The sequence below is a fragment of the Hemitrygon akajei genome, chromosome 3 (genome assembly GCF_048418815.1).
Source record: "Hemitrygon akajei chromosome 3, sHemAka1.3, whole genome shotgun sequence".
Taxonomy (NCBI): Eukaryota; Metazoa; Chordata; class Chondrichthyes; order Myliobatiformes; family Dasyatidae; genus Hemitrygon; species Hemitrygon akajei.
In genome coordinates, this window is record NC_133126.1 from 17330257 (window position 1) to 17353059 (window position 22803).

Consider the following 22803-nt stretch of genomic DNA (forward strand, 5'->3'; position numbering starts at 1 on the left):
GCAAGTATTTACGATGTAAATGTGATATCAAGAAGGAAACAAATACTGTACAAATCTTGTATTGTTTTATCAACAGTTTTCACCATACGTTAATGTGGAAGAGTGAACAGTAAACGGTTAATCTTACCGCAATCCTGTTTTCATTGACTACGGTTTACCTCGGTGTTTAGTTCAGCGTTCTCTTACACCTGAGCGAGAACACTACAGTGAAAAGGCGGCATTATCAGGTGTTTCAAGTGCTGTAATGACAACTCAATCCAGCATCAAGTCGTTGCCATCCAGCGACAGGGGCAGTAGGGCATCATCAAGTAAGGCCGCCCATGCAAGAGCTAAAGCAGAATCCGCCAGGGTGCGAGCGCTCTACGCCAAACAAGAAGCAAAATTGAAAATGGAAGCGGCTGCCAGAGAAGCCGAAAACCAGTTGGAAAAGGTAAGGATAGCATCAGAGTTAGAAGTGCTGACGCTACAACGAGAAGCAGAAGCTGCCAGGGTGGAAGCAGAGTTAATAGAAGATGCTGAAGAAATGCATGATCTGATTAACGTAAAATCTACTTCAGAAAAGATCAGATTGGAACGCACAAGCGACTATGTCCAATCTCAAATAGACTGGAAGACTCGTTCTTCCTCTCCATACTTATTTGATAACGTCTCATTTCATGAGGAGTCTCAGAGAGGTCCGATTGCATCACATCCATCCGAGGAAGACAACTTACCCTCGCAACTCCGCGATGAATTCAAGAATGAAAGGGCTGATGACAAATACTTCTCGACACCAAACTTACCAGATTTGGCGAGAAGAGAGCCAAAGGCCGAATTCAGAACAGCAAATTCCATAACACATGTACGCCCTCAGTCATATACCCGCCGACATATTCCCACAGCCCGCATGCCACCTGCAGTTGAACCCATGGCACAGTATTTAGCACGACGAGATCTCGTCACTTCAGGACTATACCAGTTTGACGATAAACCTGAAAATTACCGTGCATGGTACTCCACATTCACCAAAGCTATTGACGGAGTCCAGCTCAGAGCAACCCAAGAGTTGGATCTTATGGCGAAATGGCTGGGAAAAGAATCATGCGAACAGGTGAGACGCATACATTCAGTGTACATCAACAACCCCAAGCTAGCCTTAAGCAAAGCATGGGAGAGACTTCGGGAGGGCTATGCGGCCCCCGAAATTATTGAAGTGGCGCTATACCGATGTCTGGAAAATTTTCCTAAGGTGTCAGCCAAGGACCACACTAAGTTAAGAGAGCTCGGAGATTTACTCATGGAGATTCAAGGCGCCAAAGAAGATGGCTACTCAACTGGTCTAGTATACCTAGATACTCCATATGGGATTAGACAAATCGTGGACAAACTTCCATTTGGGCTGCAGGAAAGGTGGGTGTCTGTTGCCTCAGAGTACAAGGAAGACCACAAAGGTTGATTTCCTCCCTTTGAGTATTTCACTAGGTTTGTGTGCAAGGAGGCGAAGAAGCGAAACGACCCTAGCCTCATGGGTCCAGGAAGCAGTACAATTTACACCAAGCCAGGTAAATCCTCTTCGAATGATTTCAACATTAATAAACCTGTCTCAGTGCTTAAAACTGAAGCCTTTACAACTAACAACGACCCTAGTAAGAATTGCCCATTACATAACAAACCCCACCCCCTCAAAAAATGCAGAACGTTTAGGGAAAAACCCCTTGAAGAGAGGATGGCCCTTCTCAAGAAGAAAAAAATATGTTTTAAATGCTGTTCCTCTACCTCTCACCTTGCTAGAGAGTGTACGATCGCCGTGAAGTGCCCGGAATGTAATAGCAGTAATCACGATGGGGCCATGTATCCCAGCCCGTTACCGCAAACCGCCAAAGCTCCTTCACCCCCACAACAGGACGGCGGGGAGGGAGAGGCTCACTCCAGGACAACTGTTGTCAGCTCGAGCTGTACAGAAGGTTGTGGTCAAGCTCAGTCAAGCTGTTCTTGTTTAAAGATCTGTCTCACTAAGGTGTACCCTAAGGGAGCCAAAGATAAGGCCATCAAAGCCTATGTAATTCTGGATGATCAGAGCAATCGCTCACTAGTCAGTCCAGAGTTCTTTAACTTGTTCCACATTGAGAGTAATCAGTTCCCATACTACCTTAGAACTTGCTCAGGCAGCGTGGAAACTTATGGAAGGAAGGCAGAAGGCTTCCAGCTCGAGTCCCTGGATGGTAAAGTTGTCATCTGTCTCCCTCCACTCTTAGAGTGCAATGAAATTTTGAATAACCGCACTGAGATCCCGACGCCAAGTGCAGTGCTACACCAGCCACATCTCCACCACATTGCCAAGCACATCCCAGAACTAGATCCAAAAGCAGAAATACTCCTGCTATTAGGAAGAGATGTTCTCCAGGTGCACAAGGTTAGGCAGCAGGTCAATGGACCACATGATGCCCCCTTTGCGCAACGCCTGGATCTGGGCTGGGTGGTGATAGGAGAGGTGTGCCCTGGCAATGTTCACAAACCGACAGTTAACACATTCAAGACCAATGTGCTAGAGAGTGACCGCCATTCAATTTTTCAACCCCGTACAAGTGTCATGTGTATTAAGGAAGCACGACAAGGCTTTAACAAATGTAAAGTAACTGACGAGACGCTGGGTCAGTCAGTCTTCGCTCAAACTGAGCATGATAATAAACTTGCTCCATCAGCTCAAGATGCCATTTTCTTAAAAACAAAGGACACCAAGGTCTTCAGAGATGAAGCAAATAATTGGGTCGCCCCACTACCTTTCAGAGAACTACGCCAGTGCATGCCAAACAACAAAGAGCAGGCAGTCAAGCGGTTCGCGTCCTTGCAAAAAACCCTGAAAAGGAAACCTGAGATGCAGCAACAATACGTGGCATTTATGGAGAAGATCTTCGCTAATGGACATGCTGAAGTAGCACCGCCACTGAGGGAAGGCGGGGAGTGCTGGTACCTCCCAACATTTGGAGTTTACCACCCACAAAAGCCCAATCAGATCAGGGTGGTCTTTGACTCCAGTGCTCAGTGCGCTGGTGTCTCCCTTAACGACGTGCTCCTTACAGGCCCCGACCTTAACAATACCCTTCTCGGGGTCCTGCTGCGCTTCCGGAAGGAGAAGGTCGCAATCTTAGCGGACATCCAGCAGATGTTCCATTGCTTCTTAGTACAGGAGGTCTATCGCGATTTCCTCCGTTTCTTATGGTACAAGGACAATGACATTAACAAGGAAGTCATTGAGTACCGGATGAAAGTCCACATTTTCGGCAATAGTCCATCACCTGCCGTGGCCATCTATGGGCTGCGAAGAGCCATCAGGGAGGGCGCACAGGAGCACGGCGACGACACCGTTAAGTTTGTAGAAAGGCACTTCTATGCCGATGACGGCTTGATATCACTACAGAAAGAAGACGAAGCAATCGATCTGCTCCGACGTACACAAGCCTCACTCGCTGAGTCAAACCTTCGCTTGCACAAGTTTGCATCAAACTGTCAGGCAGTAATGGAGGCCTTTCCACACGATGACTGTACTCCGGCAATCAAAGACCTAGATTTAGATGGAGAAACCATACCCACACAAAGGAGCTTGGGTCTCCTTTGGGAGATTACGACTGACACATTCACATTCTCCGTGCCGACCGTGATCAAGCCATTTACCCACCATGGAGTTCTCTCCACTGTCAACAGTGTTTTCGATCCCTTGGGTCTACTGGCACCAGTTACGATCCAGGGAAGAGCCCTTCTCAGAGAACTTACCTCTGAGCTCTCTGACTGGGATACCACCCTACCAGAAGACAAGCTAAGCAAGTGGGAGGCTTGGAGAGATTCACTTCAAGATCTAAAACAGCTTCATATCCAACGTAGGTACACTGCGACCTCACCCACCGAGGCGGCGCACACAGAATTGTGTGTTTTTTCGGCTGCGTCTACCAAAGCCATCGGTGCTGTGGCTTACTTGAAAGTGGTCGGGAAGGACGGTCAAGTTGAAGTAGGATTTGTAACTGGTAAGGCGAAGCTCTCTCCTCAGTCCGAGCCGACAATTCCAAGGCTTGAACTGTGAACAGCTGTCCTGGCTGTGGAAATGGCAGATCTTATCCAGGACGAGCTAGACCTAGAGTTCGACGATATCAAGTTCTACACGGATAGCAAAGTAGTGCTTGGTTATATTTATAATGAATCAAAACGCTTCTACGTGTACGTTCATAATAGAGTTCAATGTATCCGTCTGTCTTCAAAGCCCAAACAATGGCATTATGTACATACCGAGGATAACCCTGCAGACCATGCATCGAAATCCTTACCTGCATCCCGCCTGGCTCAGACATTCTGGTTTACCGGACCCCCCTTTCTGTATCAGCCACCAACAGAAAAAACTCAAATGAGTGAGACATTTGAGCTGATCGAACCCAAAAGAGACTCGGAAATTCAGCCGCAAATACAAACAGGAGCCACCTACCTCGAAGAACCGATACGTATTAACGAACGCCTTCAACGGTTCTCCACTTTGCATTCTTTAGTGAGAGGACTTGCGTTCCTCATTCACATGGCCAGATCACACAAACGTTCATCCCGAAACAGTAAATGTAGGGGATGGCACAAATGTAACTTACCTCGCACTGCGGACGAATTGGCCCAGGCAAAGGACGTCATCTTTAAAGCAACTCAAAGAGCAGCTTTTGCAGGGGAGTTTTCAGCTCTCCAAGTTAATAAACCAATACCAAAGGACAGCCCCTTGAGGAAATTCAGCCCGATCCTGAAGAACGATATCATCTGCATTGGAGGCCGGTTAATACACTCCCAACTTCCAGCTGCAGAAAAGAGTCCAGTAATCCTGCCCAAAGACAGCCATGTGTCCTTACTGCTCACTCGCCATCACCACGAACAGGTAAAGCATCAGGGCCGTCACCTGACGGAAGGAGCAATAAGGGCAGCAGGACTGCGGATCTTGGGAGGTAAAACACTGATCAATTCAGTACTTCATAAATGCGTAACCTGTAGGAAACTGCGAGGCAAGTTGGAAGTTCAACGTATGGCGGACCTTCCACCAGAAAGCCTCGAAGCCTGTCCTCCTTTTACATATGTGGGGCTCGACGTATTTGGTCCCTGGACTATCACTACGAGACGCACCAGAGGAGGACAAGCAGAGAGCAAGCGGTGGGCCATCATGTTTAGCTGCATGAGTTCAAGAGCGGTACACATTGAGGTCGTCGAATCTTTGGATACATCCAGCTGCATTAACGCTCTCAGGCGCTTCTTTGCGCTAAGAGGCCCTGCAAAACAGTTAAGGTCTGATTGCGGCACGAACTTTGTTGGAGCATCAAAGGAGCTGGGGATGGACAAAACGGTGCAAAAGTACCTCAGTCAGCAGGGATGCAACTGGGAGTTCAACACACCACACGCCACTCACATGGGAGGCGCATGGGAGCGGATGATTGGTATCACCAGAAGAATTCTTGATTCAATGTTTCTGCAGCAACGCACCTGATTGACCCACGAGGTACTGTGCACACTAATTGCAGAGGTCACGGCCATTATAAATGCACGACCACTCCTACCCGTGTCTTCTGACCCGGAAAACCCCTTCATACTCTCGCCATCAATGCTCCATACGCAGAAGGCAGGAGCTCCCCCTCCACCAGGGGACTTCTCTGATAAGGATTTGTACACAAAGCAATGGAGACAGGTCCAGGCTCTGGCAAATCGGTTCTGGTCTTGTTGGAGACAGGAATATCTACCTTTGTTGCAACACAGACAAAAGTGGACAGAACCCTCCAGGAATCTTCAAGTTGGAGATTTAGTCTTGCTCAGGGACAAGCAAATCACCCGCAACAGCTGGCCAATGGCCAGAATCACTATCACATTCCCTAGTAGGGATGGACATGTCAGGAAGGTTGAGTTGAAAACTACCGACCAAGGTGATGTGAAAATTTACCAAAGGCCAGTTACAGAAGTCATTCTACTTCTACCTAAGGACTGATTTAGAGACTGAAGTTTTGTATTATGTTCATTGTGACCTTACGAAGGTCAAGCAGGGAGTGTGTTGCCTTTATGGCATTTGTTTAGTTTATTATATTTTCGCTTTAGTAATTCATTTGTTAGCATTTTTTAGTTAAAGTTAGGATTGTTTAAAGTAAATTCGTTGTCTGTGATATATCGCGGCATGCGATGACGTCACATCCGGTTTCGCCGCGTCTTGTAGGAAAATACCGGTTTGGAGAAATGGGAAGGAGGGGACTCACATGTGCAAGATCAGCGCAAGAAAAGTTGTCTTTCTACGCACTAGAAACACAGTGAAGCAACGCCGTAAGTTCATGAGATAATCGATATGTTGAATTAAAATGTTAATGCTGATTCTGTTAAAAGTAATGACGGTTGATAAGGTTTATGTTTTCGTTAGTTAAAGAGTTGCGGATAGTTTGTGTTGAAGTGTATTTAAAGCAGTCAATGGCGTAGGTAGATTCCGACTTTATGCTGCATTTTAATGTAATGTAGTTGTTGTAGTTTACTTTTGCAAGTATTTACGATGTAAATGTGATATCAAGAAGGAAACAAATACTGTACAAATCTTGTATTGTTTTATCAACAGTTTTCATCATGCGTTAATGTGGAAGAGTGAACAGTAAATGGTTAATCCTACCGCGATCCTGTTTTCATTGACTACGGTTTACCTCGGTGTTTAGTTCAGCGTTCTCTTACACCTGAGCGAGAACACTACAGTAATGCTGTGACTTTTTTGTAATGGCTCTTACATACTGGAGCCAGGGCATATCCTCTGACATGATAATGCCAAGGAATTTAATGTTATTGACTTCTCCATCTCTGATGGCCTAATGAGGACTGGTATGAAATTCTGCTATAAATTTTAGGTGTTCTCAGTGCCGTGCAATCAGGAATATAAAACTGAATGTCACTGGATTACTTTTAACTTGTAGTAAACCTGTCAATGGAATACCAGCACTCCAAAGATGATGACTGTGAAAGTATAGCTGACCATTTTGAAAATGATCTAAGCGAAGGTGGTGGTGGAGAAACCCCCTCAGTCTCTCAGCACCATTTTGTGTGTTTAGTTGGCTGCTCATGTTGAGGCAGCCCTTACACTTAGCAAGGCATTCCTGGGTCCTGGAACACCATACCCTAGGGACTGTATCATAGTGATTTTGGCAAATGGAATACCTTGTCTGTTCTCCTTCCATTTTCAGTGTTTTGTTGTTCATTTTCTCTTGTGTAAGACATTTAATTTCCAGATATATCCTCCTACTACCTCAGATGTTTTTTTATTTATTTAGAGATACATTGTGAAATGGGCTCTTCTGGCCCTTCAAGCCATGCCATCCAGTAATTTCCCAATTTAATCCTAGCCTAATCTTGGGGCAATTTATAATGACCAATTAACCTTCTATCTGGTATGTCTTTAGACCTTGGGAGGAAACTGGAGTACCTGGAGGAAACCCACGCAGTCACGGGGAGAACGTACAAACTCCTTACAGAGAGCTACAGGAATTGAACCCAGGTCGCCTGTACAGTAAATCATTGCGCTAACCACTATGCTAACGCATGATTGAATTGCGGAACAGACTCAATGGGCAAATGGCCTAATGTTTTCTGCTCCTCTGTCTTATATAAGCCTCTGCAAATTTTGCGTTACTGTTCCTGCTTTAATTAAACTAATTGCATTTTCAATCATTAAATTCAATTATTTCTACATTTCCAGAAAGCTGATTACATAAATTAAATTTTGTTGTATAATTAATTCTAGAATGCCATTTTATGGACATCATATTTGATTCACTAGACTTGTAGCTTTATGATGACATTCAGGGGCTGAAACCTTGATATCCCATGAGCACACAGAAATCCTTCACTCTATGGGGGACTGATGAGGAAGAAGACAAATATAGCAGATACTGGATTAATAATAACACCAGAATTAGGAAGCACACGGTGTTCCACTGATGACTGGTATTCCAGATTTTCCAAAATTTAAAGTTTCCAAAAATATTGAAGTGACTATATTTCTGTTTGTTTGGTGAAAATAGTCTGGATTGTGATCGGTCACACCCTCCACTCACACTCTCTGGCCATGTTGTTCCCAAGGTCACACTTACACTAGTGGTTTTTTGGGTAAGACACACTCTAGTCTCATTACTGCAGACGATCCACAAGCCAAAATGGCCTGAGTGGAGACTAGATCTTAGATGGCGGTTCCTGAAGTATCCTTCCCGTCTCCCACCCCCCACCCCCCCAACCCCTCCAAGGACTGCACTGACAGGCTTTTGCTAGCTCTCTCCCCTTCATCGTTTGTATATAACCTCTCCCCCCGCCTACCTGGATCCACCTATTACCTGCCAACTCGTGCTCCACCCCTTCCCTCCACCTTCTTGTACTGGCTATCTCCTCCCTTTCTTTCAGTGCAACTGAAGGGTCTTTACCTAACACATTGACTGTCCATTTCCTTCCATCGACCCTACCTAACCTGCTGGTTCCTGCAGCACCTTGGGTGTTGCCTTTTCATAGCTCACCACTGTTAAATGATCTTATCTGTTTTTATATGTCAATAATAAACAAATATTTAGCAATAATTCATGTTTTAAAATTTTTTTTAAATATAATAAAGGAAATAAAAATGCATTTACTTAAAATAGTTTGACAGGAAATAATTAAAAACATTTAAATGGCACTTGGAATATGGTGAGCAGTTTTGGGCCCTTGATCTAAGAAAGGATGTATTGGCATTGGAGAGGATTCAGAGTAGGTTCACAGGAATGACCCCAGAATGAAGGGTTAATGTATGAGGAGCATTTGATGGCTTTGGGCCTGTATTCACTGGAGTTTAGAAGAATGGGGGTGATCTCATTGAAACCTAATGAATATTGAAAGGCCTAGATAGAGTGGATATGGAGAGGATTTTTCCTGTAGTGGGGGAGTCTAGGACCAGAGGGCTTAGCCTCAGAGTACTGACTGAGGCGTCAAGGACACAAGCCCATGATTAATTCCATTGCTTCTCTCCGATTGAGACTTCGAGGGTGCGAGCCCATGATCAACTCCATTGCTTCTCCCTGATTGAGGTGATGGGGGTATGAGCCCATGATCTACTCCACTGCTTCTCTCTGATTGAGGCATCAAGGGTGTGAGCCCATGATCGACTCCATTGCTTCTCTCTGATTGAGGTGACGGGTGCGAGCCCATGATTGACTCCATTGCTTCTCTCTGATTGAGGTGACAGGGGTGTGAGCCCATGACTGACTCCATTGCTTCTCTCTGATTGAGGTGACGAGGGTGTGAGCCCATGACTGACTCCATTGCTTCTCTTTGATTGAGGTGACGAAGGTGTGAGCCCATGACTGACTCCATTGCTTCTCTCTGATTGAGGTGACGGGGGGGGGTGAGCCCATGATCGACTCCATTGCTTCTCTCTGATTGAGGTGACAGGGGTGCGAGCCCATGATTAACTCCATTGCTTCTCTCTGATTGAGGCATCAAGGGTGTGAGCTCATGTTTGTTTCCATTGCTTCTTTCCAACTGAGGTGCTAAGTGAGGATGAAGTCAATGAGGACAAGAGTGAAGAAGAGGCAGGTGTTCTATGCTGTTTCCCTACATTTGACTGGTCTTTCTCTCCTTCTTGCTAGCTGCTGTCAGAAAAAACTTCAGGAGTCTTGGGAGCACACACAAGATGCTGCAGGAACTCAGCAGGCCAAGCAGCATCAACAGTCAATATTTCGGGTTGAGACTGAATGATGAGGAGTGTTGGGATCCACTTTGCAAGGATTGATCGGTGAGGCTATTGACTCGTCTTGGGGGACTTTAAGGTGCATGTTCCATGTGCTTTGGGATCCTGGTAACTTTTTTTTACTGTTCTTGAGCGGTTTGATTGGAGCAATCGATGCAGACTGGGGCACTTTGGTGAAGAATGGTCCTGTGGCCTGCAGTGGGCTAGTGGCATGGCACTTAACTGAACCAAACTGAACACCACTGGAGTCCCACTTTGACCTTTGATATTCTATGTGCTGTTCGCTTGCTTTTTGCTATTTGCACCGTTTGTTCTTTTTTCAGACGTTGGGTGTTTGATGTTTTCTTTCAACGGGTTCAATGGTGTTTCATGGCTGCCTGCAGGAGGATGAATCTCAGAGTTGCATTCTGTTTACAAAATGTACTTTGAATTTTTATATTTAAAGCAGAGAATGATAGGTTCTTGATTAGTCAGGCATTAAAGGTGGTGGGGAGAAGATAGAAGAATGGGGTTGAGAGGGATAGTAAATCAGCCATGATGGAATGGTGGAGTAGACTCAGAGGGCCAAATGGCCTAATTCTGCTCCTATGTCTTATGGTTGAGGTAAAGTAAAATGAACGTTTTTTTTGCACTTTCAAGCAAGGTCCATAGCCCTATTGAAATGAATGAGACTATGGTACATGGATCAGCCATCACTGGCTGGAGGTGAGGGAGTGGTTGCAAAGTACATTTGGACTTGAAGCTTAGCGTACTTGCGCTGAGTCCAGGGGCTGGGTAGGATGCAGGATTCACACTCCAGCTGACCTCCGGCTTAATTTCAACCACTGTATTGCAATGTGTGGATGAAGAATTTGGGAACAAATCTACTTACAGTCATTTAGTTAAAACCTAAACAACTTCATCTCTCCCATGCATGCTCCCATTATCATCTTAATTACTTGGTGTATTTCAATGACTCAGTAGCTAAATACAAAGCATTAATATTGGCTTGTGGTAGCTCCTACTGTATGTATAGGAAAACTAATTAATTTCTACTAATTACCTATAGTCTATTTCATAAATTACTAGAATTCAAATTTCATTTGGATCTGGATGAAATAAAGTATGCTTTAAAGAAATGAAGCTCTCTCTTTCTGTGGCTATGTTAAATGAAAGCTGACTTCCTTTCAGGTGAGACTTCCAGTTAATTAAATTGACATAATTTACTTTAAGTCCCATGACGTTTTCGGCACCAAAGATATTGAAAATACTAATTTATTGTCACACATCACAACAGGTTATCCAGCCACACTCGGGCAGGTGCATTCAAATATTTTGCAAATTATGTTAGATTAATACACTGTGTTCTTCACCCAGATGAAAAATATTGTAAAATGGCTTTGACACATTAGAAAATAATGCATTATCATGCAGAACAGGGGTTGATGCTCAGATTGTAATCCAATCGGGATCTTTGCTCTCACAGTTATTGACACCATCATCGCTACTTTGCTGACCTCTAAAACACTCTCCATGATCCTCTATGTGTTCAGTTAGTAGAATGTGTGTGCTTGTTCCTCTTTAATATCATTCACTATGGCAACCAGGATCGCTGTATCATAAATGCGGCATACGGTTAGTAGAAGGGAATTAGCATAAAAGGGCATCTTGAAGTCACATCTGCCACACTTGAAATGTTAGTATTTGTGGATCAAACACCACGGAGATGAACAAATGGCTTAATGGCATCCTTGAAGTTTTAGAGTAATGTGGGGGATTTAGTTGACCAGAAATGTAAATATAGAGTATAATAGATATCAACCCAGAAAGTGCTTCCTTCTTATTATCTATCAAAGAGATTGCACGCTGCAGGCAAGCAGTATTTCTTAGCTGAACCTTGTTGTCTTTGAGAAGCTACTGCAGACCAACCTTCTAGACGCCTGTTGCCTGGGATTAGTTGTGTAACAGTTAATTTACTCAGTACATCCCGAAATCTGGAGCAAAGGTCCAGGAGATCCAAGTTCAAATAGTAAGAGGGAAGCTGCAAGTGTAAAACCATCAGAATCCAAATCTGGATCAGAACCAAGATCAGATTTAGTATCACTAACTTATGTTGTGAAATTTGTTCACTTTATATATATGGTGAGGTAGTGTACATGGGTTCATTGTCCATTCAGAAATCTGATGGCTGAGGGAAAACACTGTTCCTAAAATGGTAAGTATTTTCTTTTTCTTTTCTGCACATTGGGTGTTAATCGGCCTTTTTTGAATGAGGTATTTTGGATTTCTTGTCTTGTGGCTGCCTGTAAGGAGACGAATCAGAATGTTGTATAATAGATACATAATTTGAATATAAATGTACTTTGAACTTTGAGTGTGTGTTTTCAGGCTCCTGTATCTCCTCTCTGATGGAACTAATAAGAAGAGTGCAGGTTCTGGGTGATGGGGGTCATAATGATGGATGCAGCCTTTTTGAGGCATTGCATTTCCTCGATTAAATAACATGGAACTTTTTTTTAAGTTATGCCAAATAGAAGTATGTTGTAAAAATGCACCTAGTTTCCTGTTGTCCTTCAGTGAAGAAACTTACTATGTTTACTAGGTCTGTGCGACTCTGGACCAACAGAAATACCAATTGTCCTCTGAAAGTGACCAATGAAGCCAATCAATTGTGCTAGAAAAGCCATTCAGTTGGTTAAGTGAAGCTATGTCCCAACAAAATGAAAATGAAAGTAGACAGACCATTTGCTATTGATCTAGACCTGAAATTCAGCCATTAAATTTACTCTCAGCTCTATTGACTTTGCAGGCAGCTCCTCAATAACATCTGAAAATAGTGTATAGATGGGGAGGAGAGGGTCTCGGTCACAAAATCAAACAATTAAGGCAGATACTTCATTCCTTTATTGCAATACTTGGGAAGCCGAGATCCACTGACAGGTTCAGCCCAGCAGAGGAAATGACATAATACTGTAGAAATTTCCAATCCTGATGAAGGGTCATGGGCTATAATGTATACTTTTATTCCTCTCCTTGATGCTGCCTGACCTGCTGAGTTCAGGGTGCCTGAAACTCTCAGACACCTCCCCTTACTTACTGTTTGGAAAAGACCCCAAACTGGACCATTTGAAAATTGTCTCTGACACCATCACTAACCGCAAGAACTCTGGATAATCCTGCCATCAAATTCATAGTTCCCTTACCCTGCACTGTTCATCTCTACCTCGTACCCAAGATACTTAAACTTGACTGTCCAGGTCGGCCCATTGTGTTTGCCCGCCCCTGCCCAACTGAACCAGTCTCTGCAAACTTTGACTCCATACTAGCCCTCCCCCCACTTGGTTTATTCCTTTCCTACCTATATCCGTGACACTACACATGCTTTTGATCTCTGCAACAAGTTTCAGTTCCCTGGCCCTGACCACCTCATTTTCACCTTGGATGGTCAGTTCCCTATACACGTCTCCCCCTTATCAAGAAGTCTAACGCCTCTCCGCTTCTTTCCGAACAAAAGACCAAACCAGTTCCCCTCCGCCACCACCCTCCGCTGTATGGCAGAATTGGTCCTCACCCTCAACAATTTCTCCTTCAGCTTATCCCACTTTCTCCAAGCTCAAGGGGTCTGCATGGGTCCCAGCTATGCTGAACTTTTTGTTGGCTACATAGAGCAGTCCATGGTAATGCTCCCCAACTCTTCCGCTATATTGATGACTGCATTGGTGCTGTTACATGCACCTTGCTGAGCTCATCAGTTTCATCAACTTTACTTCCAACTTCCACCCTGTCCTTAATTTCACTTGGTCCAGTTCTGATACCTCTCCACTTTCTTGATCTCTCTGATTCCATCTCTGGTGACAAATTGTACCGATTCCCACAAATATATTGACTATACCTCTTCCCACCCTGTCTCCTGTTAAAATGCTATTTCCTTTCTCAGTTCCTTTGTCTCCGCTGCACCTGTTCCTAGGATAGACTTTCTTTTCCAGGACATTAGAGGTGTCCTTCTTTTTCAAAGAGTTTTCCTTCCTCCACCATTGATGCTGCACTCATCCACATCTCCTCCATTTCCTAGACAATCATGCTCAGCTCATCTTCCTGTCGCCTTAAAAGGGATAGAGTTCCTCTTATCCTTACCTACCACCACATATGCCTCCGCATTCAACACATCATTCTCCACAACTTCCACCATCTTCAGCTACTCCCCCTCACCCCCCATCACTCTCCACTTTCCGCAGGAATCACTCTCTCCATGACTCCCTTGTCTATCTGTCCCTCCTAACTAATCTCCCTCCTGGCATACATCCCTGCAAGTGACAGGAATGCTACACCCGCACACTCACCTCCTCCCTTACCTCTATTCAGAGCCCCAAATAGTCATTCCTTGTGAGGCAACATTTTACCTGCAAATCACCTGGGGTATTCTATTGTAACCAATGCTCCCAATATGGCCTCCTCTACAATGGTGAGACCTGGCATAAATTGGGGGTCCACTTTGTCAACTATCTTTGCTCCATCCACCAAAAGTGAAATTTCCCAGTGGCGAGCCACTAAATTCCTGCCCCCATTCCATATCGAACACGTTGGCCCATGGGCTCCTCTTTTGCAATGATGATGGCACTCTCAGGGTGGAGAAACAAATCTCATATCCTGTCTAATTAGTCTCCAACCTGATGACATGAATATTGATTTCTTCTTTCTGTGCTTTTCCCTCCCCTTCCCTTTTTCTCTATTCCACACTCAGAGCTCTCACCTCTTCTCCTCACCTGCCTGTCACCTCCTCTGGTGTCCCTCCTCTTTCCCTTTTTCCTATCGTTCACTCTCCACTCCTACCAGATTCCTTCTTCTCCAGCTATTTACCTTTCTCACCAATCTGGCTTCACCTAACATCTTCTAGCTAGTCCTGCTTCCTCTCACCCCACCTTTTTAATCTACGATCCTCCCCACTTCCTTTCCAGTCCTGATGAAAGGTCTCGGCCTGAAATATTGACTATTTATTAACTTCCATAGATGCTGCATGACCCGCTGATTTCCTCCAGCACTTTGTACGTGTTACCATTGAAATTTCTGCTGATCTGGTTCTCCAACATGTACATTGCTATGGCTTCCTCCAGGCATTGTGTCAGACTGGGACCCACAATTCATCTCTGTCTTCTGGTAAGCATTCTGCTCCTCCCTTTGCACCACAGTGAGCTTGTCCTCTTGGCAGCCATCTGCAGACCAGTGAACAGTCAGAAGGAGCCAATCAGCAAGTGGAGATGTTTCTGCAAAGCTTCAGTGCCTCTTGACACTTCCACATGGAAGAAGGATCTGCTCTGGGCCGAGTTGCCCCACAATCTACACACCCCCTCTGCCATGGGCCTGACTCCCTTTGAAGTGCTTCACGGTCACCAAACCCATTGTTCCTCTGGGTCAGCGCTGCTGAGAGTGCTTGGAAGAGGGCCACTCAACCCACCGGAGTATGCACCCCTTTAACCTAGGATGGTGGAAGATGGTCCAGTGCATGCAGTTCGTCGGTTGGTGGATTCACACCATCGTGGATGTGGGATGCAGAACCCGGTCGAGTGGGAAGGATATGACCCAAAGGAGAGGTCTTGGGTGACATCAAGTTACATCTTGGATCCATCGCTCCTCAAGGAGCTTGACTGGACCAATCAAGGTTGTCCTGGCCCACTGAGTCCAATTGTAATGGGGGGTGGTGGTGTGAAATGCTGTCAGACCTGCACAGACAGGCACCTCTCAGTCTGTACTCAGCTAACAGCAGTCACCTGCTACTCATTTCCAGCTCACCACCTGCAGCCTATTTAATTACTCTTATCCACAATCCTAATATACTCATACGAACAAGCTAGCCTCAACCATTTGCTCCTGATCTTCACTTACCTTGTTGTGTAAAGAATCTGTTCTCATCCTGTGTGCTTGTTATTGTTCAGTTTATAATTAAAGTTATTACTCACCACTAAATCATTTTTGCTGCTCTGCGTTTGAGTGAAACCTCTGCAACATCTCCTGACATGTACAAATATACTGTATGAATTGGGTCTAGGAGTAGACCTCTTAGACTGTCGAGTCCGAAATCCCCTTTCAATAAGATTTTGACCAAATTCACTGCTCCCCAAACGTTGCATTCCTCCCTACCCCAGAAACCTTTCAACCCAAGAGTCGAGAATTCATTAGTTTCTTCTTTAATCATATTTGGTTTCCTGCACCCCTTGAGGAAGATAAATCTAAAGACTCTCGATCATCTGTCAAAAATTGATTTTGCCTCAGTTCTGTACTAAATGGGGAGCCCTTATTTTTAAACAGTGATTCTTGGTAGTTATTTTTCCACAAGAGAAAGCATTCTTGTCACATTCACCTGTAAAGACCCTTCAGGAACTTTAATGTTTCAATGATCCTTCTCTTTCTCTCTTTACTATCCACCAGCAGATGGAAGTCTACCCTGACCAACCTCTCCTCCTGAGACAACCTGCCTATTCTATGTTTTAGCCTAGCAAACCCTTGAGTTTCTTCTAATATGCTAGCGCACCTACTTAAATATGATGACCATTACTGCAAGCCAGATGTGAATTCACTAATGCCCTGTATAGATGAGGCTTGACTTGCTTTCGCGTTCAATTCTCCTTCCAATAAATGACATATTGCAAAATCTTTTCTAATTACTCTTTATGCTTGCATTCAAGCTTTTTGTGAATCATATATTAGTTCATCCAGATCTTTCTGCACCTCTCACTTTTGCAAGGTACTGTAGTATCAGGTTTCTGAACTAGTCGGATTACCTCACTCACCTCATCTCTGAACTGATTCCACAACCTATGGACTCACTTTCAAGACCTCTACAACTTATGCTCTTATTATTTAAGTACCTATTTCTCAATGTATTCACTGTTTATTTATTTATCTATCTATTCATCTATTTTATTATTTGCATATAGGCTGTTTGTCAGTCTTTGTGTGGTGGTTTTCATTGATTATATTGCATTTCTCTGTTCTAAATGAATGGCTGCAAAGAAAATCTCAAGGTAGTATATGGTGACATATATGTACTTTGATAACAAATTTACTTTGAACTTTAATTTCATTTATTTCTCCTGTCAAAAGGAAGAGTTTCACATTTCCAGCAATAAATTCAATTTACTAAGCCTTTACCACAACATACTTTCCATTTTCTCTTTGCATCATCAGTAAATTAACCACCATCCCTTTGGTGCTTTCATCTAAATTATTGATATAAATTGTAAAACATTGAGACTGTCAGGACCTAAGCTCTGGCACATGCTTGTTACATTTTGCTGTTGAGAGGAGGATCCATTTACGCCTGTTCTCTGTTTTTATCTATTCAGTCAAGATCTTCCAGTTTCTGCATTAACTAATTAAATGCTCTTGAAACCATAGGATAACCAACTGGTTTCCCATTATCCACAACATTCCAATAGGCTGGTCAAACTGGTCCACAATAGGTGTCATTTCACTGGCTCCTCACTCAACACTGGAACATCTGGACAGCAAAGATGTGTACATCATCCTGGTTCTTTATTGACTATTTTCCACATTCAATACTATCATCCCCTCAAAATTAGTCAATAAGTTTAATACCTTGGCCTCAATACCTCCTTGTGCAATGGGATCCTTGATTTCCTCATGTGCAGACCCCAGTCAGTTCAGATTGGTGACAACATCTGCTCTATGATCACCATCAGCGCAGGTGGATCACAAGGCTGTGTGCTTAACCCCCTGCTCTACTCACTTTATTCTTACGACTGTGAGGCTAAGTACAGCTCCAATACCATAGTAAGTTTGCTGACGCCTCCACTGTCATCGGATGAATCGGTATATAGAAGGGATATTGAACATCTCTCTGAGTGTTGCCACAACAACAACCTCTCACTCATTGGCAGCAAGACCAACAAAACGATTATTAACTTCAAGAGGAGGAATTTGGAGGTCTATGAACCAGTCCTCAAAGGGAATTCAGGGGTAGAGAGGGTTGGCAACTTTAAATTCCTCAGTGTTATCATTTCAATGGATCACAAGTGCAATTACGAAGAAAGCATGGCAGTGCCTCTATTTCTTTAGTAGATTGCGAATATTCAGCATGACATTTAAAACTTTGACAAACTTCAATAGATGTGTGGTGGAGAGCATATTGATTGGCTGCATCACAGCCTGGTATGGAAACACCAATGCCCTTGAATAGAAGATCCTACTATCCCTAATGGATATGGTCCAGTCGATCATGATTAAAGCCCTCCCCACCAGTGAGCACATCTACACAGAGCACTATCACAGGAAAGCAGCATCCATCATCAGGAGCCTCCACTACACAGGTCATGCTCCCTCCTCATTTCTGCCATCAGGAAGACTCAAGACTCACATCACCGGGTTCAGGAACAGTTATAACCCCTCAAGCATCAGGATCTTGAACCATTGAGGATAACTTCACTTGCCCCAAGGCTGAACTGTTCCCACAACAAGGACTCTGCTTCTCATGTTCTCAATATATATTGCTTATTGATTTATTATGATCATTATTTCTTTTTTATTTGCATATTTTGTCTTTTTCCCATTGGTTTTTATCTGCCCTGTTGTTTACTTGATTTACTGTGAATGCCTGCAAGAAAATAAATCTCAGGGTTGTATATGGCGACAAACATGTACGTCGATATTAAATTTATTTTCAACTTTGAAACCTGATTTGCCTTTCACAAAACCTTGATTCCTTCAACTATGTTTTTTTTTCTGAGTGTAATTCCACAATGTCTTTAATGATAGCCATAAGACCATAAGATATAGGAGAAGAATTGGGCCATTTGGCTCATTGAATATGCTCCGCCACTTCATCATGGCTGATCCAATTTTCCTCTCAGCCCCAATCTCCTGTATCCTTTCATGTCATGACCAGTCAAGAACCTATCAACCTCTGCTTTAAATATACATAAAATTTTGGCCTCTACAGCTGCCTTTGGCAAAGAATTCCATAGATTCAGCACTCTCTGGCTAAAGAAATTCCTCCTCATCTCTGTTCCAAAAGGATGCCTCCTCTCCTATTCTGAGGCTGTGTCCTCTGGTCATAGACTTTCCCACCACAGGGAAAGTCTAAGACCACACTTTCCTCTCCACATCTACTTTATCAAGGCCTTTCACCATCTGATAGGTTTCCATGAGGTCACCCCTCATACTTCTGAATTCTAGTGAATACAGGCCCAGAGCCATCAAACACTCTTCATATGACAAGTCATTCAATCCTGGAAACATATTTGTCAGCCTCCTTTGAACCATCTCCAGTTTCAGCACGTCTTTTCTAAGGTAAGAGGACAAAACCTCCTCACAATGCTCCAATTGAGGCTTCACCAGTGCTTTATAAAGTTTCAACATTACATCCTTGCATTTATATTCTAGTCCTCTTGAAATGAATGCTAACATTGCATTTGCCTTCCTCACCACAGACTCAACCTGAAAATTAACATTTAGGGAATCCGGCATAAGGACCCCCAAATCCCTTTGCCGCTCAGATTCTTGTATTTTCTCTCCTTAAAAAAATAGTCAACCCTTTCAATTATTCTATCGAAGTGCATGACCATACACTTCCCAACACTGTATTCCATCTGCCATTTCTTTGCTAATTCTCTAATCTGTATAAATTCTTCTGTAGCCTCTTTAGTTCCTCAAAACTACCTGCCCCTCTACCTATCTTCATTTCGTCTGCAAATTTTGGAACAAGGCTATCAATTCCATTATCCAAATCATTGACATTTAATATAAAAAAAATCAGTCCTAACACAGACCTCTGTAGAACATTACTAGTCACTGGCAGCCAACTGGAAAAGGCTCCTTTTGTTCCCACTCTTTGCCTCCTGCCAGTCAGCCACTGCTTTATCCATGCTAGAAAATTTCCTGTAATCCATAGGCTCATACCTTGTTAAGCAACCTCATCTGTGACACCGTGTCAAAGGCCTTCTAAAAATCCAAGTACACAACATCAATGGATTCTCCTTTGTCTGTCCTGCTTGTTATTTCTTCAAAGAATTCCAAAAGATTTGTTAGGCAAGGTTTACCCTTGAGGAAATCAAGCTGACTATGGCCTATTTTATCTTGTGCTTCCAAGAACTCTGAGACCTTATTCTTAATAATTGACTCCAACATCCTGCCAACCACTGACGTCGGACTAACTGGCCTATAGTTTCTTTTCTTCTGGCTCTCTCCCTTCTTGAAGAGTGGAATGACTATTCCAATTTTCCAGACTCCTGGAACCATTCTAGAATCTAGTGAATTTTGAAAGATCATTACTAATGTCTCCACGATCTCTTCTGCCACGTCTTTAAAACCCTGGCATGTACACCATCTGGTCCAGGTGACTTAGCTACCTTCAGATCTTTCAGTTTCCCAGGAACCTTCTCTCTAGTTGTGGTAACTTCACAGACTTCATGCCCCCTGACACCTGGAACTTCCTCCATACTACTAGTTTCTTCCACAGTGAAGACTAATACAAAATATTTAATCATTTTGTCCACGATTTTGTTGTTCCCCATTACTACCTCTTCAGCATTGTTTTCCAGTGGTTCGATATCCACTCTCACCTCTCTTTTATGCTCTATGTATACGAAGAAATTTTGGCATCCTCTTTAATATTATTGGCCAGCTTACTTTTGTATTTCATTTTTCCTTATTAATGACTTTTTTAGTTGCTTTCTGTTAGTTTTTTAAAAATCCCAATCCTCTAACTTCTCTCTAATTTTTGCTCTATTATATGTACTCTCTTTGCCTTTCATGTTGCCTTTGACTTCTCTTATTAACCATGATTGTGTCATTTTTCCTTTAGAATACTTCTTCCTCTTTGGTATGTATATATCCTGTGCCTTCTGAAATGCTTCCAGAAATTCCAGCCATTGCTGCTCAGCCATCATCCCTGCCAGTGTTCTTTTCCACTCAATTCTGGCCAATTCCACTCTTATGCCTCTGCAATTCATTTCACTCCACTGTATTACTGATACCTCTGACTTTAACTTCTCCTCAGCTTTCAGGGTGAAATTGATCGTATTATGATCATTTTCCCCTCAGGGTTCTTTTACCTTAAGTTCTCTAATCATTTGTGGTTCATTGCCCAATCCAGAACAGCTAATCCCCTAGTGGGCTTAACCACTAGCTACTCTAGAAATCCATCTCGTAGGCACTCTAAAATTCCCTGTCCTGTAATCCAGCTCCAGGCTGATTTTCCTGATGTACCTGCATATTTAAATTCCTGTGACTATTGTAACATTGCCCTTTTGGCATGCATTTTCTATCTCCAGTTGTAGTTTGTAGGCCACATCCTTAATTTTTGGGGTTTAAAGTTTGGGGTCTGTCTGTAACTCCCATCAAGGTCTTTTTACCCTTGAAGTTCCTTAGGTCTATCCACAATGATTCAACACCTTTTGATCCTATGCCATCTCTTTCTAAGGATTTGATTTCATTTTCTATCAACAGAGCAACACCGCTCCCTCTGCCCTTTGATACAATGTGTACCCTTGGATATTAAGCTTGTAGCTATAAACTTTCAGCCATGATTCAGTGATGCCTACAACATTATACCTGCCAATCTGCAACTGTGCTGCAAGTTCATCTACCTTATTCCATATACTTTACGCATTCAGTTACACAACTTTCAGTTCTGTATTCACCCTTTTCGATTTTGTCCGCTTTTTAACGGCAGACCTGTTGACTGCTGTTTTGCACTATAAACACCCGCTCATCACTACACATTGTATTTGTTTGTAAAACAGCTTCCTCATCTTCAGAAGTATTATCCACCTTTCCTACAATACTTCTTGCACCTAGTCGCATGATGCTCAACCTTTTGATTCCTAACTTTGTCTGAGGTCTTGCCAAAATCTGCCTCCACAACCTCTCCACTAACTGTTCTGGCACTCTGGTTCTCAACCCCCTACATTTCTAGTTTAAACCCCACCATGCAGTGTTAACAAACCTTCCCGCTAGGATATTAGTCCCCCTCCAGTTCAGATGTAAACTGTCCCTGATGCACAGTTCCCACCTTCCCTGGAAGAGAGCCCAATGATCCAAAAATCTTACGCCCTCCCTTCTACACCAACTCCTTAGCCACATATTAAACTGTATAATCTTCCCAGTTCTAGCCTCACTAGCATGTGGCACCGGTAACAATCCTGAGATCACAACCATAGAGGTCCTGCCCTTTAACTTAACGCCTAACTCCATGAACTCTCTAAGCAGAACCTTGTCACTCATCCTACCCATGTCATTGGTATCTACATGGACCATGATTGTTCACCCTCCTACAAGGACTCGATCCAAGATTTCCTTGACCCTGGCACACGGAGGCAACACACCATCCGGGAGTCTCGTTCTCCCCTACAGAACCTACAGAACCTCCCGCCTGTTGCCCTCACTAATGAATCCCCTATCATTACACCGTGCCTCTTCTTTCCCCTTCCTGTCTGAGTCACAGAGGCAGACTCAGTGCCAGAGACTCAACCACTGTGACTTTCCTCTGTTAGCTTATCCTTCCCAACGGAATCCAAAGTTGTTGAGGGGGATGGCCGCAGGGGTACTCTGCACTGGCTCCTTAAACACTTTCCCCTTTCTGACTGTCACCCAGTTCCTGTACCTTGCACTTCAGGTGTAACTATCTCCCTATATGTCCTATCTATCACTCCTTCAGCCTTCTGAATGATCCAGAGTTCATCCAGTTCCAGCTCCAACTCCTTATCGCCGTTTATTAGATGCTGCAGCTGGATGCACTGGAGGTCTCCCTGTCTTCCTGCAAGAGGAATATTCAACTACGCTGCCTGGTATCTCTACTGTCCATAGCTGAGCAGACATAAAGAAGAGAAGGTGGAAAAACCTCGAGATTTTCATTCATTTGACTTTTCTGATTGAAGCTTCTCTGCACGGAAGCCTCAAAGAGCAAAATCCTCAGTCTCATTTATAGGCTTCCAAGATGTGGGGTTGAGATTGCAAAGGAAGCTGGGAAAGGCATGTGATAAGGGTAATGTCACAATTGTAAAGGGGAACTTCAATATGCAATGGGACTGGGAAAATCAGGTTGCAAGAGAGGGTATTTGTTGAGTGCCTACGAGATGGCATTTTAGAGC